The sequence below is a fragment of the Vanessa cardui genome, chromosome 27 (assembly GCF_905220365.1).
Source record: "Vanessa cardui chromosome 27, ilVanCard2.1, whole genome shotgun sequence".
NCBI lineage: Eukaryota > Metazoa > Arthropoda > Insecta > Lepidoptera > Nymphalidae > Vanessa > Vanessa cardui.
This window is the reverse complement of record NC_061149.1, coordinates 6,895,212-6,911,487: the sequence shown is the minus strand read 5'-3', so window position 1 is coordinate 6,911,487 and position 16,276 is coordinate 6,895,212. Positions and strand designations below refer to the sequence as shown.

Genomic DNA, 16,276 nt, shown 5'->3' with positions numbered 1-16,276 from the left:
CGGTAAAAGAAAACTTCACAAATCTATTTGTGAATCTCAAACTTGTAATGAATTGACATTTAATTATGAATTCTATTTCAAACGGATTAAGGTCCAAATAATAAAATAAATACTAAAATTTGTTGGATATTTTGAATTCTATGACGTTGGAATAAGATCTATAAATTTAACGTTCATTTAGTTGAGACAACAAGGCCGTCGGGTTCCAGAGACTAACTAATCTGTAGAAGTGCCAAATCGTTTTTTTATTAGATGTTTTTTTTAAAAATTACCAAGCTTTGATTTTCTCAAGAAACCAAAATCCTTAGTTTATTGATTTTGGAATGCTATTTAAATAGCTTATACCTAGAAAATAATATTATTAAGATTTTTTTCATATAATGTAGTTTGTTTAAAATGCATTAATTCTGCAATCAGTAACAATATTTCAAGTCTCACTTAAAGACTTTTTTATTAAAATTAAACATATAAAATATCTAAACAATCGTAAGTCTGTATTATAGCGCGTCCGAACGATCTTGAGCAAGTAGCCTTTACTGGTTCATGACATTTTGCAAATAAAATAAAACTATACGATCGATGTTCGGTTTATGGTAATTTTTATCCGTCGAGCGGCCATTTTGAAAGTTAAATTTATAGAAAAAGACAGAATAAAAAGGAAATTATGGTATGTAAGTATTTACTTGCAACCTTGACGTGTGTGTGTGTGTTTGTTGAAGTGATTGTTTTTAATGTTTAGATTAAGGCAATATAAATGACGTATTGATATCATGATAACTCCTGTATTCATAATCCATTTTAGTACAGTATTAATTAATCTCCAAATTAGTATCTCCAATCAGGAAGAAGAATAAAAGGCTTTAAGCAACTTTGGGAGGCTTTGGGGTTGGTACGTCATTATAAATATAAATATTGGACATCACATACATTACTCTGATCCCAATGTAAGTAGCTAGTACTTATATTACGGAAAATCAGAAGTAACGACGGTACAAACACCCAGACCCAAGACAACATAGAAAACTAATGAACCTACCACTCATTAGTTCTTTTACCGTCAAATAACAGTACTCAGTATTGTTGTGTTCCGGTTTGAAGAGTGAGTCAGCCAGTGTATCTACAGGCACAAGGGACATGACATCTTAGTTCCCAAGGTTGGTGGCACATATTTCTTACATCGTCATTGTTTATGGGTGATGTTGACCACTTACTATCAGGTGGCCCATATGCTCGTCTGCCAACCTATACCATAAAAAAAAACTTTTTCTACATCGACTCAGCTGGAAATCGAACTAGGGATTTTATGCCACTCTGGTAAACTGGTATATATGACAAATGGCATATCGAAATTGGAATTGTTAGCAATTCTGTATATAAACATATAATAGACTTACGACATTTTTCAACTTTCATATACTGATAAAGAACTCAGGGTTAAATTCTTGAACCAATGTCATTTCAAACTATATTTGTCTCTCTCTAACATACTACATTTTTTTATTAAATGAAAGAGACGCTATTTGTCTTTAGTGTTTTGTATTCGTAGCTTACTTTCATCCTTGGATTGTTGCCAGATATCGCAAGTTCAATAACATATATATAAAAAAATATGTTAGTATATCTTTTTTGTGTTAAATAGACTTAAAATGGACACTATAAAACGTTAATTAAAAGAACTGAGATGACCCAGTGGTTAGCCAGAACAAACCCAGGCAAGCACCACTGTATATATGTGCTTAATTTGTGTTTATAATTCATCTCATGCTCGGCGGTGAAGGAAAACATCGTGAGGAAACCTGCATGTGTCTAATTTCATCGAAATTCTGCCACATATACATTCCACCAACCTACCTACCAAATTTCAAGGCCCTAACTTTAATAGTTAACGGTCGGCGACAATGATAATCAGTCTGTCAGCACTTGTTATAAGTATTATATAATACAAGTCCCGTTTATTCCCTATCCCTTGGGAATTCTGAAATATCCTAAAAATAGCTTTTAGTTGTTGTTATAACCTACTTGCGTGCTCAATTTGAAACCCCTAATAATTATAGTTACGGAGATAGAGCTACTTTGGTCCGAAAATATAAATCCCATTTAATCCCTATCCCGTGGGAATTTCGAAAAATCCCTTCTTAGTGCACCTCTCGGATAATCAAGGCATACGTGTGCCAAATTTCAAGTATCTAGGTCCAGTGGTTTAGGCTGTGCGTTGTCTGTCAGTAACGGAACAGTTTTATATATATTGAAATTATCATCGTTAAAATGATCAACGAAATTAACAAAATAATTATAAACTCCAATCGTAAGATTCTATCAGAGATCAACACGGCTGTACAAATCGATTATCGATAGAACCGTTACATCACTAGTGCCCGATTAACAAACGCTTTTACTCACTGTTATTGCAAAACTATCGTAAAAACGAATAAGCGTTACAAAATATAATTTATGAAATATTTATCTTATCTTTTTGACCGATTTGTAGAAGGACTCAGAAGCTAGGGGGTTATGCACAGGTGTGACATATGTATATGTGCACAATAGTGCACAAATCTTTGTGCTAGTACAGAAACTCTTTCTATTATTTTATATTCAATATATGTATTTAATTAAATTAAAAAAAAACCGCTGAGTTTCTTTCGCCGGTAATTCTCAGGTCAGGGTGTTTCCGAACCGGTGGTAGTGTTTAATTTGACCATCAATAAGTAAGTAATATAATTATAACACTTCGCCTCATTGCCTCCACTGGTGACAGGAGGGCTGGTTCGCTCGCCCAGAGGATCGGAATTGCGATTCAATGGGGAAACGCCGCAAGCATTCTTGCCACCATTGCACGCGGTCAAGATTTATACAGAGTCTAGTTATGTTATCGTTCATATTTGTATAAACTTAAGCATTTAATGTTATTAATTCTTATGTTAATAAATTAAATGTGTATTATAAGTAAGTGAAATCAAATCAAATCAAAATAAACTTTATTCAAGAAGGCTTTTACAAGCACTTTTGAATCGTCATTTTACAATTAAATGAAGCTGACACCGGTTCCGAAAGTAGATTCTACCGAGAAGCACCGGCGAGAAACTCAACTCTTTTTCACCATTTAAAAATGCTTCAATATTGAATAAAGCAATTTGAGATTCTTAATAGGATTATAAATCCAAACGACAACAATTCAAATACAAAACTAAATATATCTACTAACTCTACTGACACTGATCTTTTGGTTGTATAGTTTTGTGCAAGGTCCTCTGGTTAGTCAAATATTTCAGCATAAAACTTAATACTTATTACTGTTTCTGTTTCGAAGGCTGTGATATATCACAACAGACATAACGGTCGTAAATAACATGGTATCCAAATTTGGTGGTACATTGACAGGATGTTTAGTATTTGGTACATAGTCAATTTTTATTGGGATGGTGACCACATTTTTGACCACCTAATTAAAAGATCGTTTCGATTTCTAAATTAGCGTTGTTTATTTTATTAAATGTTTTAAAAGACACAATGATATCAACATAGTTGTCAAGAAATAAATATGATTATCTAAAAATCCGTAAATTAATACAAACGTCTATAAGAGAGAAAAAGATAGAGATAATCAGAAAGAGATGTAATGTTTGTATTTGACGTTTCCTAATGTCATAACTGTCAGTATGAGGTAACATCGCATACATTACTCTGATCCCAATGTAAGTAGCTAAAGCACTCGTGTTATGGAAAATCAGGAGAACGACGGTACAAACACCCAGACCCGAGACAGCATAGAAAACTAATAATCTACATCGACTCAGCCGGGAATCGAACCCGGGATTTCGGAGTGGCCTATGAAAACCGGTGTACACTACCGGTGTACCACTCGACCACGGAAATCGTCAAACTATAGAGTAAATGAATGCCAGTACACTACTGTAAATGAAAAATTAATTAAACAACAATTACACTTACCGATATATCTCTTTAAAAGCACAATATATATGTTTCTTGCGCACTTTTCACTTCACAGCACACATAGTCTCGTAATTAACACAGATTACACATTAACTAAAATACAAATCATAATAATAAAATACAATGTAAACAAATATCGCGTACAGAGAAAATTTCAAATAAATATAGAGGAAATCTTTTATGAAATCGAGTAGTACTTTAATAGCTCCTTTATTTTGCTTTTCGGTTGATTGCATTGATTATTTTTAATCTGTAATTCATATATATCCTATTAAAAAAAAATTACATATATTCAATATATTTTATACGTAAGTAACCGTTTCGACTTCGCACGGGTGCTGATACTAAATATACTGTAGATTTTTTTTAATTACGACATCACGTTAAAAACTTCTAAAATTATCAATGTTTCTTTATATCGTCCATGTATTATAAACAAAAATCTTCCCCTCGAATCACTCTATCTATTCAAAATAACCGCATCAAAATCCGTTGCGTAATTTTAAAGATCTAAGCATACATAGGGACAGACAGCGGTAAGCGACTTTGTTTTATACTGTGTAGTGATTTGCATCATAAATATAAAATAAAAACAAATCGAATCTATTTGAACGGCACGCTGTAATTGAAAATAGCACAGATAATTAAAAAAAAAGAGAAATCAACATCAATTTTGTTATATAAGTTAATTATTTAAATAAAAAATTAACTTTATCTTTGACAAATTTTTAAACATTTTTTTAGGATACTGTTGTCAAAGCGTGTACATTTTAGTTAAATATATATGTGACACTATTCCTACAGAAGCAACAAAAAACAAACAACAACAACAGCCTGTGAATTTCCCACTGCTGGGCTAATCTCCTTTCCCTTTGAATAGAATGTTTCGAACATATTTCACCACGCTGTTGGTGGAATACACATGTGGCGGAATTTCTATGAAATAAAACACATGCAGGTATCCTCACGATGTTTTTCTTCACCGCCCAACTCGAGATGAATTATAAACACAAATTAAGTACATATATATAGTGATGCTTGCCTGGGTTTGAACAAGCAATCATCGGTTAAGATGCACGCGTTCTAACAACTGGGTCATCTCAGCAATCGCGAACAAGTCAGGGGCATAGTTAGTATTAAAACATAATTGTTAATTTTCAACGATGCAATGTTACATCGATTTATATAATCAAAGTATTACCAAACTAAATCTGGGAGTCGTGTGAAAGCAGGACAAATGTATACACATTCACTTATATGTATTTTAACATCATTAATACCTATTATTATTCTACGTGTATTCATTTACTTCCTCGATGCAGTAGATTAGTTTTTGTTTTCCGTTTGTATATAATACATATAGTGTATAGTTTTAAATTACCACATGTGCATTCCACTAACCGGCATTGGAACAGCGTGGTGGAATATGTTCCAAAAACTCTCCTTAATGGGAGAGGAGGCCTTAGCCCAGCAGTGGGAAAATTACGGGCTGCTACTTTACTCTTTGCGTTTGAATTTAACAATAAGTCATTTTTGAAAGTCCCGTCAAAATCGGTCCAGCCGTTCCAGAGCTGAACAAACAGATAGACAGACAAAAATAAAAAAAACATATTGATATTTTAGAATATGTGATCCATTTAGTAAAAAGCGTAAAAGTAAGTAGTAAGTAAAATTTAGTATTTTAATATTACAATTAGACACTCCAATTTTACTATATGTATCGTAAAGTATGAAATCGAAACCGCAGAACGCTAACGCAAATAACACAGAAGGTGATATGCGATATTAACTCCATTAATTATAATGTTTTAAGGACGCATGAATCAAAATGGCGTATCAAATATGTCGATTTATAACATTTGACAAATGAGATGGTTTTGTTATTTCTAAGAATTAAAATATTGAATATTGACATCAAGATTGAACACGTGTTTCTGCTGTTTTGAATAAAAAATATACTATTATACTTTGCATTTGGTCCCAAAAATATCAACATTTATTATTATATATTTTCTTTCAACAGCTTTCGCCTATGAGGTATGCAGGTTTCCTCACGATGTTTCCCTTCATCGATTACGAGATGAATTATAAACACAAATAAATCACATTAAAATTCAGCGGCCTGGAATTGAAGCCGCAATCATTGGTTAAGCACGCGTTCTAACCACTGGGCCATCGCGGTACTACCAAGAGAACTTCAATTAAAAAAAGCCGTGTCAGGCTTTGCGTCTCCTGTCAGTCGCGACGCAGTTCTGATTACGCAAACCCGGGGGAAACAAGTAACACTAAATCATACGGCGGACGTTAAACAAACTTCCTTCCAACTTATATACACGTAATTATTAAATCTGATATAATTTAGAATTGATTTAGTTCTTTGCGATTTTACAATCTACAATTAATGAGCTTATTTTATTAGTTAATTATTTTTTTAAAAGCCTCTTATTTGCAACATAAATAATGCAGATAGGTAAATCGTAATATAACCTATTTGTTGATCTAGTTTAATCAAAATCGATTCAGTAATTTCCGTGTCACGAAATTTTAAAATCACAGACAAATAAAATGTTATTTATTTTTGGAAAAAGTCTATTTTTTGGAAAAGAAAAAGGAAAAAATATCTTTTGGTAAAAGACACTTCATAACTTTTTTGTATGTAAAAGTTTTTTTTAAATTGTCAAGGATTTTTTTTAAGTTTATTTATAACAGGAAAAAGACAGATAGACAAATTAAATAACCCATGATTATATATGTATACGTTAAAAAATGAATGGCATTAAATGAATGGCATTATTTTATATATTATTTTTTTTATCATCAATAATATATTTAATGGACCACCTTATTAATAAATTGTGTTTTATCACAAGTATATGTACTATGTTATACAAATTATATATGTTGTCTGAAGATATAGCTAATCTGTGTCGCTAAAATTCCAATATATATTTGTTCAAAACGAGGAACTGATAAATTATAGTTTTCCATTGTCTACGCAAATAAAGTAGCAAGTTCTTAAGTAACTCGTTTGACTGTGCGTTGAGGCAATATAGTAGTGAGTACGTGGATAGAATCACAAAAAACAATTCAATGAACGAAAGCCTTGAACGGTCTGTCTGTACTTAGATGATAAAAATTTACAAATAAAATTTTTATTCACAAAATATTTTGTTTAAATAAATGTATCAGAAATTTAATTATTGTTATCAATTATTAAACACTTGCTAATATCAGATTTAAAAATGATTTATAATAAAACGATATCAAATTATAAATGCCTTAATAATCAATACAAATAATAAAGGAAAACGTCGAATAAAATATCAAAAACGTTTCAAAATCAAACCTTAAAACTATAATGAACAACCGAAAAGCAAATAAAAATACTACCTTTATAAAATTCAAACTCAACACTCAAAATCACAGATCTCAGTACATTTTCACAGTCTTATATTTGAATACGACAGTACCTTACTTTCAAACGACTTGCCGTCTACTAGCGGATTCGACTCGAGGCGAGAGAGAGGGGCGTAGGGTGACCATCTAGGAAGTGTTCAAGGAGGGAGACATTTCGACGCATTCGTCGTTCAATAAAAGCAAGGACGTTTATAAAATTTATCATATGTGATATTACAAGCTTGTATAGATAAGGAAGTATAAAGGAAGCACTACTTAACCAACGATATATATGAGAAGAAATATGGGACCATGTAATGTCCCTTGAGGAACTCCTATATTTTTTTTGTATACATACTAAATCTTTTTTTTAATATAAATTACATTCAAGATAACAGTAAATATGACGGAAATCTGCAAAGATCCACAACTTTGCTCCAATCCGAGGTGGTGTTTTCGTTGAAATTAAACACATGCAGGTTTCCTTACAATGTTTTCGTTCCTGACCGAACACGAAAGAAAATATAACCACTATTTAAGAAACCGGAAAGTCCGATTTATTGGGTTAAAACTGCAGTTTGGTTAAGATTCAAGTATTTTAGTCACTGTATATGACATAAATATGTACAGGGCAATTTTCTCGAGAGTCCAAAACGTTTATATATAAGTATATTACATTATTAACCATTTTATATATTTAAAATACACCACTCTGATAAATTTATTAACTTATCACATGTAATAATTTATCAAAGATTTGCAGAATAAATTAACATTTAGTTTAATATTCAGCAAAACACTGTTGTAAAATCATTACCGCGCGAAATGGTAGCAGGAATGCTAGCAGCGTTTCCTTATTGATTCGTAAGTCAGATTATCTGGACGACAAATGAAACAGCCTTATTTTTTTAATTATATTATTGCACTAATTTCCAAGATATCAACAAAAGATACAAATTTGTATGCAATATTATTGATACAAAAATTCGCAGTAAACTATTCATGAATAAGTTATACTAATTCATATTCATTACAATTGAATATATTTCATTTATTGATCTATATAACACAATTTTAATTCCTCGTAATATTAAATATCAAGGATTTCATATAAAATGAAAACGAAAACATAATTAATGAACCGGTTTAAACCGGTTATACGACTGGTTTTTTCCACAGAATTGTCATTTGACCTTCACTAAAACTCAACCAATAAATATTGGTTTAGATTTAATGTTATGTGAATATATGAATCATAAATAAAATTTAAATTTAGAATATTTATATTTCCTCATAAACTATTAAAATATCTAGAAGCTTCGAGAACGCAAACATAAAATAAACTTATAATCTATATTTTTATCTTTATCTATTTTTTAAATTGTTTATATGTTAAGCTAATCTACAAGACCCGCTAAGCAAACACCTCTTAAAACACCTCTCCTCAAATTTATGATTAAATAAATAGCAACAGTTATGAAACAAAGATACATCTATATCACTATTGACATATATCAATTCGACGGTAATTATCGCATTAAAAAATATACATTATGTACCTAAATATGTAATAGTTCTTAATTTAAATATATTTCCACACCTACTTTCTCTATCTTGTGACGTAATTTCCACGGGACTGTCCGCGGTGTACAAGAATTGAGAACATCCTACTAGATTGCGTGCGACGGACAATGCAGCTGGTTGCGCAGGCGCAAGAAACTTGCATTAACATAAATAAGACGCCCGATTGAGTTTTATTTGAAAGACGAATGTTATGAAATATTTTCGTTTTAGCTTTTAAATACTATACATATATATAACTAGCTCTCCCCCGACCTTGTACGCGTTTGTGAATTTGACAAAGAATAATATTACTGTAGCCTAAGTTTAAATTATATCAGTTATCTGCCAGTGAAAGTCCCGTCAAAATCGGTCCAGCCGTTCCAGAGATTAGCCGGAACAAACAGACAAACAAAAATTGTGAATAATATTATTTTGGTATATGTACCATGTATACATTGAGCAAAAAAGGGCTATTTTAGTATTACAAACAGACACTCCAATTTTATTATATGTATAGATTATAACTTATCGAGCACCTTCATTATTTTTATGTGAATAACATTTATAAGTAAATAATTCTAAAAACATGTATTTGTTTTATGTAACTGTTTATAGAAGTAAAATCAAAATAAATTTTTGTAAGGCTTTCTTCCGAATTTACACTTTAAGTATGTTTATAACCGGTTGATACACGATTGTTATATAACATATAAATATGTGAGCTTAAAACATTGGCTAAAGTATTAACATACAAGGTTATACGTAAATATGCAACTATTGATTAAGCTTGAATTTTTCTTAATCAAAATACGTTATCAAATTATTTTAAGTCGGTAAACAATAAATTAATTTTCTTTTCTCACTTTTACAATTACAACAACAACCTTAAAATTTCCCACTGTTGGGCTAAGGCCTCCTCTCCCTTTATGGAGTTTTGAAACATATCCACCACGCTGTTCCAATGCGGGTTGGTGGAAGTAATGTACAAAGAAATATAACTGGAGTACCTCAAGGGACTGTTCATGGTCGTAAACTTTTCCTGGTATACATAAATGACTAATGTAGAGGAATATTTATTTTTTTAAATACCAATGTAAGTATATATATATTTATATGTAATTACGTAATTGATACTAAATATTCCAATCCTTTTAATATAGGGATAATCTAATCGTAAATGGTTCTGTGAATGTATGAACATTTGTGTATTTCTTTGGATATTTTTTTATAGAATATTACTGTAAATATGAAAAAGTAACAGAGATAAATCATTGATATGATGGTAACTGGTAGTAACTTTTTACTCTAACATACTATAACAATTTGCTTATTACACAACATATAATTTACATATACATCATGGTGTATTGTTGCATCAGGATTTAAAGGCAATCTGAGATTAGCTTCGTTTTTTGATGATATATCATTCAATCTATATTAATATTGTAAATGTGAAAGTAGCTCTGTCTGTCTGTCTGTCCTCTGCATGACCAAACCGCTGAACCGATTTGATGATGGCTTATCGAGACTTTAAAATAATATGTAGTAATTATATATTCATTTTATATAAACACTTTTGAATCGCCATTTAACAATTAATTAAAGCTACCACCGGTTCGGAGAGTAGAATCTACCGAGAAGAACCGGCAAGATTCTCAATAGTTACTCTTTTTAAACATTTAAAAAATACAATGTCATGTTAGTTAATACATAATTGTATTATTATATCCTGCTTGGAAGTCAACAGGTATTAACTCCACGCTTTTTATCTTCTATAAACATATATATACACAGAAGCGATACTAAAACAAAGTAGTATAGAACATGATAGATAACTTTATCTCCTACAGCTATCTCTATCAATAATTAGAGATTCCAAGGATTTAACCAAGAAACTCAAAGCCTATTTTATAATAAAGATAGAGCTACAAATGTCAATAATAAAACACAGTAAATAAGTAAGATCAAGGAAGACTATCAAATATAGAATTAACGAAATAATCATGTTCGTTGAAGCGTGTTTGTGTATTAGAGTCTGGCCTATAAACACACTTAATGATGCCGTGTTAGGCTGTATTTCCTATGTTAACTAATTATAAGTTTACATAAGTGATTTCCTATTGAATTTCCTTGATTGAACGGAACTTGTTTTTCTAGTTCCTTTTTCGAACACGAATACAATTTTCTTATTCATTTCATTGTTCTTTCATTTTTTTTTATAAGTTATCTGGAGTTTTGTCAGATTCGTAAAACATTTTAAGAATATTAATAAATCCAGCTTATTTTAACAGATAAACTTTAAGTAACAACTTTTTAGGCTATTGATAGGGAATGGGATATCTGATATAGAGGTGTGTACGCAAGCTTTCTTGGGTGCGCCACTCCAAGATCCCAGGTTCGATTCCCGGCCGATTCGATGTAGAAAAAGTTCATTAATTTTCTATGTTATCGTGTTTGGGTGTTTTTGGTACCGTCGTTCTTCTCAGGTCAGGGTGTTTTTTTCCGAACTGGTGGTACTGTTTAATTTGACCATTAATAAAAAGTGCAATGCTTTTTAAATCAAGTTATTCAATAAAGTTAGTTGAGTTAACACAAGTGCTTTAGCTCACATTGGGTTCAGAGTAATGTGATGATGTCCAACATATACATATTTAAAAAAAAGTGGTTATCACAACACATAGACAATAGCTAAAATATAAATATACTCTATGGTACACTACCAAGGCGCCACCGACCTTGAAACTATGATGTACCTTGTGCGTGTAGCTACACTGGTTCAGTCACCCTTTAAACCGGAATTAAACAAAGGGAGGCTTTACCATACAAATGTTACTTTTAGTATTTGCGACCGTAAATAAATAGATAGACCGCAGTTTTAAATAAGACTACGAAATCTCTACAAATCCTAAAGTGACTTTATTATGATAGAGTTCTAACTGCTAATATGTAAAGTAAAGCGGGGTCCGATCGAACACTATATCATACCAAGATAATGATTATAACATACACAAACATACAAACACGTCGCGTGACAACGTGACGAAGACATTCGTGCTCAGTAGAGCGCTGCACTTTCTACTGATATACAGATGGACACATAATTTTAATTTTTTTTCTTACAATGAACCGGCTTTTACCTGTATATTGTTAATATATATCAGTTATTACTATGTTAAAACTTAATAAGTACATATATATTATGCAATATAAAAAAATATTTATTGGATGTGCCGCGTGCGCGTTGATGTCTTCTGTTGAGTATTTTTTCATTGCTGTATTTGAATATAATTTTAGCAACTCTACAAAAAAAGGTTATAGTTAATTAATTTTTTTAGTGTATAATAAACATATATATATTATCAGCTATGACTAAACATATATTGCATGTATAACGTTGCCAATCCGTTGCATCTCAGATGATTACTAAGCCTATATTAATATACATATATAATTTAATATCATTATTAATGATAATGGTATAAAGACATGACAAGTGCTCATGTATGTGACGGCAATGTTTAGTTTGAAAAGGTTACATTTGCTAACGTTACACAAGTTCGACCTTGAAATTTGAATCCTATGTCGTCTAAACAAGTGTTACTATTTATTTAAACCAAAATATAATTGTGACGAACGGGTATTTATGTTTTATTAAAGAAAAATAATTTGCAAATTACCAATAAAATTACCCTGTACTTTGGGCTATTTTGAGATCATTTGATTAGTTTTCTTATAAAAAACATCTCGACATTTATTAGTGATACGAGTAATTTATTTTCTATTATTACTTTTAAATGTTCCAAACGTATTGCTTAGTTACAACTTAGTGTTGCAGAAGATTTCAAGTTATTAATATAAGATTACCCTCAGTGTACAGTATCATACTTAATAATAGAGTCACTTATATCCATTTAAAATCTACAAAGATATCGACTGATACGCCTAATTTTTTTTTATGCAATAGGTTGGCGGACGAGCATATGGGCCACCTGATGGTTAGTGGTCACCATCACCCATAGACAATGACGCTGTAAGAAATATTAACCATTCCTTACAGCGTCAATGTGCCACCATCCTTGGGAAATTATATGTTATGTCCCTTGTGCCTGTAGTTACACTGGCTCACTCAGCCTTCAAACCGGAACACAACAATACTGCGTACTGTTGTTTATGTCTAAAGTATCAAACCCAAGACTGGTGAAGATGAATTATTATGTCCGACTGTACAACCCTTGAAAGACTGGCGTTAAAAAATGTTAACATCAATTAAACAGCATTATATAATTTTGTAAGTTTTATTGTTCATTGTTAAAGGTCTTATGACGACATAGCTTTCTTATGTAAATTGTTTTAATTAAAACGTTATTTTTAACTCGAATTTTCCTGTGTGTAATAATGAGATTAAATAACTATGATAATGATATGTTATGACAGATTTCAGTCAGGAAATCTGTGTAAGATAAATTATAATACACATGACTGTGCAGAAACACAGATGCGTTTGACAGATTAAGTTAGAAATTGTTAAATAATTATAGTACGACACAACTTAGATGTAGCATCGGCAAATTCAATAAAACCGATTACTGCCGATTTACACAACCAATAGAAATAGCTCCCGCGGGATTTGACGCTGTTCGTCGCTATAGATTCTCGCGTCAGATCAACTCGAGAAAGCAAGTGCATGTAAATCGACGCGTCAAATTGACGAATATATCAGGTCATATGATATTACACGGTACGTTTGTGTAAAGATCATATTCACATAAGAAATAAATATTGATAATTTTGGATAGCGTACTTAATTCAACAAACAACAACACAAAGATATATCTTGGAATTATATTATTGTGCCAGTATCAGTTATAAGGCGTAATGTGATAATACTTTTGTCTTCTTCTATGGTATATCAAATTCCTGATGAAAGAAAGAGAAACAATAAGCAAGTCTACTTGCGACTACACAAACATTTACCAGTAAGGCCGTTAAGCCGACGTCAAACCAATCAAAAATTGGAGGAATATTATTAATACCTTGCATATCAAATGCACCAACAACCTTGAGAACTAAGATGACCCTTGTGCCTGTAGTTACACTGGCTCACCCTTCAAACAGGAACACAACAATAAGTAATACTCCTAAGTAGTAGAATATCTGATGTTAAATTGGTACGTACAAAGCCTCACCACAAAGCAAATATAAAGATAATTATAAAATTATAATTATTTCGTTCGGTGATTGAACTCGTACAAAACAATACAATTATAAAAACAATACGTATATATTAAATTACATAGACAATTATGTCCGTACGTGTAACTCTATGTGTCTGAATTAACCAGAAAAGGAAAATGTATACAATTGTACGTTTATCACGACAAATTCACTTCGACAATAACATTATAAGGCTTTACGCGTGTGACGTAATTACGTAGTTATATTTATACAAGCGGCCACTCCCGGCTTCGGACGGGTGGACATATTTTTTCCGCCATGTTTAAAAACGTTCTGTTTAAACTTATTTACACAAAAACCTTCATAAATTATATACTTAATCCTTCCTTATGAATCTCTCTATCTATTTGTGAAACCGCCATGAGAATGTTTAATAGTTTTGGAGTTTATTCCGAACATACGAACAGACATATTTTATTATATAATGTTATTTTTGTTCGTTCGTTTCTTTGTTACCTATACTAATATTATAGATGTGAAAGTAATTTATGTTACGCTTTTACGGACAAACCACTGAACTCAATTTGAATTGTTTTTGTATGGATCTAACTGAATTTGAACCTCAAAAAGGGATATATAAATATATAAAAGCCTGGCACATATACCTAACTCATATTTATCATATAGAGTTTTGCCCACTTATATACCTGTATAAACATTTCGTTAATTCAATTATAGACATCCTCCTTGGTCGAGTGGTGTGTACACCGGTTTTCCTGGGTACGCCACTCCGAGGTCTCGTTTTCGATTCTCGAGTCGATGTAGATTATCATTAGTTTTCTATGTTGTCTTGGGTCTGGGTGTTTGTGGTACCGTCGTTACTTATGATTTTCCATAACACAAGTGCTAACTACTTACATTGGGATCAGAGTAATGTATGTGATGTTGTCTCATATTTATATTTTTATTAATTTATTATATTATATTCGTCAATTTGAAACGTCGATTTACGTACACTTGCTTTCTCGGGTTGATCTGACGTGAGAATCTATAGCGACGAATAGCGTCGGATGGCGCGATAGTACTACCGATAACGCCATCTAGCGGTAACAAAATGAAACTAAAACAAATGCCTATTATCCTCGGACTGGTCATGTATTAAACCACTTATGCCTTCAGACTTAGATCGTGCCTGATCAGTAAGCAATAGTTATATTATTAGATTTCAAAGTGCTTAGCATGCGGTGTGCGAGCCTGCCTTACTTTTGCGTAATCAGTGAAAGTGAATTTAAAGTAACGTTTGAATTTAAGTTAAGATTTAAAAACTAAGGCTATTGTGTAAATAGAGTTGTTAACTAGCTTATACAATAACAAAAACAGCCTGTAAAATCCCACTGCTGGGTTAAGGCTTTTTAAAAGAAGGTTTTGGAACATATTCCATCACGCTGTTCCAATGCGGGTTGGTGGAATACGCGTGTGGCAGAATTTATATGAAATTAGACACACACATATTTCGTCGCGATGTTTTCCTTCACCGCCGAGCACAAGATGAAATATAAACACAAATTAAGCACATGAATTCAATTCAGTGGTGCTTGATTGATTTAATCCGCAATCATCTATTAAGATGCACGCGTTCTAACCACTGGTCATCTCAACTCTCAAACTAAGTAATGAAGGGTTCGTTACCACGAGGTACGGTGGTACACTCATCCACCACACGAGAACGCGTCCCACACTAAATTAAACGTCACATAAGATCCAATTTCAAACAATATTTAATTCCTTGGCGTTTTGCTTAAAATCCTTTCTAACTAAATGGATGTTTTTGTATTGAGTTATTAATGTAACTATTGCAAAGTCTGTTTGTTTGTTAAGTCACGAGTAACTGAAATGATTGTCGTGAAAAACCTTTAAGAAATCTTGGATTTCTACAAAGACAGTAACGTACAGTCGGGGTGAGAAAAGGTTCGTCATCTTAAGATCTATTTTCGTGTGCTCAGTGTGAGCGATAATCTGCTTTACCGATCGAGAATGACGTATTGCGTCGCAATGATTTGACGTTTAGATTCAAAAGGTACTAAGAGTTAGAGACTTGATAAAGGAATGAATTTGAAAACTGACGAAGGTTTTCTTACTATGACTGAACATTACAAGATTTATGTGCAAAACTATTTATCAGCCAAGA

At 31.9% G+C, this 16,276-nt stretch overlaps 1 protein-coding gene across 6 annotated transcripts in view; it reads right to left on the bottom strand.

Annotated features, from left to right (window-relative positions):
* The window catches only part of LOC124541038 (serine/arginine repetitive matrix protein 1), a 61,467-nt gene that overhangs the window by 32,029 nt on the left and 13,162 nt on the right, over positions 1–16,276 (bottom strand). The window contains exons 1-2 of one of the 6 annotated variants that reach the window (XM_047118827.1): positions 7,345–7,497; positions 3,952–4,047 (exon numbers count right to left, since the gene is read on the bottom strand). The exons of 1 other annotated variant lie outside the window; for it this stretch is intronic. The gene's annotated coding sequence lies outside the window, so the exon portion shown is untranslated. Of the gene's footprint in view, positions 1–3,951; positions 4,205–7,344; positions 7,498–16,276 lie in introns of those variants that run through there. 4 more of the 6 variants (XM_047118828.1, XM_047118830.1, XM_047118831.1 and 1 more) reach the window with 4 other exon arrangements.